The sequence below is a fragment of the Podarcis gaigeae genome, assembly GCF_964106915.1.
Source record: "Podarcis gaigeae genome assembly, chromosome: 17".
NCBI classification, from domain to species: Eukaryota; Metazoa; Chordata; class Lepidosauria; order Squamata; family Lacertidae; genus Podarcis; species Podarcis gaigeae.
The window spans coordinates 37,498,542-37,501,814 of record NC_139694.1 but is presented as its reverse complement, the minus strand read 5'-3'; positions in this window follow the sequence as shown (position 1 = coordinate 37,501,814).

Here is a 3,273-nt window from a genome sequence, read left to right as displayed (position 1 = left end):
CGCGCGACCCCGGGACGCCCCTCCCTTCCCTTTGCTGAGTTTGCACGCCTGTGGGTTGGGATTTCTTGGAATCGGAACAAAGCAAACAGGGAAGGGAGGAAGGGGAAGATGGGGAGGCTGGCGCGAAGGCATGGAGAGCCCTTGTGGCTGTCGCTGTATTAAAAATGTCTCGCCTTGCGTGTTGGGAAATTTGCACGTGTGAATTTGCAGGAAAAGCTTTACGGAAAGAGCTTTGCGAAATCCGCCAGGGGAACGACCCGATTTGCAGAACTGCAGGCCGGGGGGAGGGTTTCGGTTGTTGTCTTTACCCAGCCGACACGGGGGGGGGGGGAGTTTTGCAGTGCAGAACCCATTGCAGAGAAATCCCTTCGAGGACGTGAGCAGCCCCACGTTGCAGACCTGCAGGAAGTCATGGATGCAAAGCTGCAAGACGTGCGGTGAAATCGCCCGGAGGAAATGGTTTTCTGAGTGGTGCACTAGCAGGCAGCGATGGTTTGCAGGAACTGCGTTTAATAGAAAGCTTTGCGATTCTGGAAACCAGATATGCGATCGCCCCCGTGCTCGCTATAGGCGAGGGAGAGAACGGCGGAAGGGATGTAAAAAAATGGAATTTTAGTTCCGTGCAGGAAACGCAAAAGATGATGCTAAGCATCAGATTTCAAGAAAAAGGCAAGGGCCCAAACGAGAAATATTCATACCCTGGACATGGATGGGAGTGAATAATAAAGGCTCGGTGGAGACCCTGTTAAATCCCAGTGCTGAATATATTTGGTCCCAGGGTCTTCTTTGATGGAGTGAGGCTTATCCCAACATTGTCTGGGCAATCCTGGCCTGCATTCAACTCTGAGCAAAGGGTGTCAGATGCTGCTGCAAGGACACAGAAAATAGCTTCAGTGCTGTATTTCTGTAGTGTTCATACTGAACAATATTCTGCCTGCCGTCTCTAGCCAGTTGCACAAGTCCTGTATCCCTAACCTGAAAGCGTTTGGCTTGTGGATACGGATTTGGCAGTTGACCACGTATAGCAATGTATACCAAACTACTGTACCTGTTTATTAAGCATTCAGCTTGATGTGGTTTGTAGAGAAGTTTCACGAGGTCACATCTAGCAATTGTAACCCCACTCTTTCCAGTGAATTTTCCAGTCACTGCAAAAAGTCTGCTTTATTTTTAAGTGGTTTTGTCGCACAAGAATGCCAAATCTTCAAAATTCTGCAAATCTTCAATTCTACAAATCTGATTTTGCCCCATGAGACTGTATCCGACCTGCAATAGAGCAACAGGCAAGAAAGCTTTGGAAATTTTTTTTTGATCAAGTCTCTTGAATAAACCTAGAAGCCACAGGTTTAGAGGACAGGAAGTGGAGAGTAGGAATAAATGGGCAGCTCTCTGATTGGAGGGATGTCAGAAGCGAGTCCCAAAAGGACTGTGCTGCAATTCGAGCTGTTTTGAACTTGTTCATAAATAAGGAGGAGTTGGGATTTGAGCTATGTTCTGCTGGTGACACAAATTAGTTAAGGTAAAAACAAAAAGGGAATCATGAACAGCTCCTAATTGGACAAATAGGCAATACATACTGATAGGGGCTCAGTTGACAACAGTTGACCAGGAGTTGTGTTGAATAGCTCAGTGAAAATGTTGGACCAGTGCACAGCAGCTGTGAAAAAGGCCCATGTTTGGGATCATTGGGAAACAGGCTGACAATAAAGCTTCTAAGATCTTGATTGTTGTTGTTTAGTCGTTTCTGACTAAATGCTGCCTCTTCTCGCCTGCTTCTTTTCCGCCGAGGGTGGATCCCAGGGACCGGCCAGCCCACGGGCGGCGGGGGGATCCTTCGGAATCCACCAGCCTTAGCTGTAGCATTGGAGAGGAGATGGCAGCGAACAATATGCATTTATGAATATTATAGGGAGGTATGACCAATGTGTGGAGGGTTGGGGTTTTTCCGCAGAAGAGCAATAAACACAAAAGCAAAACTTGGCAGCATAGCTTGCCAATCGGCCAGTCACTTTTGGTATAAAGTACAGCAATCCTGCGATAAATGTTCATTTAACTTGCACACTTTCAGCTTTCTGTGCTCAGCAGTGGTTTTTTGGTTTTTTTAATTTAAAATAATGGGGTTGAAAGGATCTGGGGGGAAAGACTTTGGCAATCTGGCACACCATTGCACCCAATGTGTTTTGACTACACGCGGTTTTGGCTTTATGGACCACATAATCAGAGCCGGCCCACTGAGGAGGCAGGGCAAAGGACCTGCTTCAGGCGGCAAAAAAGCAAGAGGCAGCACTCTGCCCACCCCTTCTGCCTCCTTGTGGAAGGCTCCTTCCTCTGGCTGAGCTGGGCAAGGGGGGAGTGTTCCAGAAGGGGTCACATAATGGTAATTAATTTGTTGCTGATTTTAGGCCTCTGCATAGAGAAACGGGTTACAGCAAGGAAACTACTGTCCTCCGTCAGGGGAGAAATCTATGAGACACAAGAAAATGCAGATGGAACTTTGGTCTCATTTACACTATACATTTAAAACACATGGCTTCCGCAGAGGATTCTGGGAACTGTAGTTTCTTAAATGTGCTGAGCATTGTAGCTCTGGGAGGGGTAAACTATAGTTCCTACGATTCTGGGTGTGTGGGTGGGACCATGTGCTTTAAATGTGCTTTGCATCTATGGTGTGGCTGTGACCTTAACACACATGCTTGATTTTCTGAGAAAGCTGTAAAAAAAACAAACCAGAGAGGTTTATGAGTAGATTTATGGTGAACACGATGGTTTGTAGAATCATGTATAACATTCCAAGTTGTTCTCTGGCCAGGCCAGAGCACTTCTGTGGCATGTAACCAGGCCCAGAACATTGGTACCAAATGAGTGTCACATTTAGTGTCCCATGCGCTTCATTATAATGCAGTGAGATTGGAATTTTCTCAAAGGGGAACTATACTCACTAAAATAAATATTGGAAGAGGAAGTGTGAGTCATTGGTGCTCCCATTCCCCAATATACAGTGTGTGTGTGTGTGTGTGCTGTGTTTGTAGGAATTCTCACTGCAGGGGAAGGTGTGCCGTTCCCTTCAGCAACATACTGCCCTGAAGAAAGAGAGAAATTTCCACAAACTAATGTGGAAAACGTTGCAAAATGCAATTCTGGCCCTCCTGAAGATCTGGGTGAAGAGATCTTCTAATGCCTGGGTATCCCTGACTTGCAGTGGCTCTGGAAGGATCTTTCTTAGCAGCCCTGTCTGGAAATGCCTGGGACCCCACCTCCTGCATGCAAAGCATG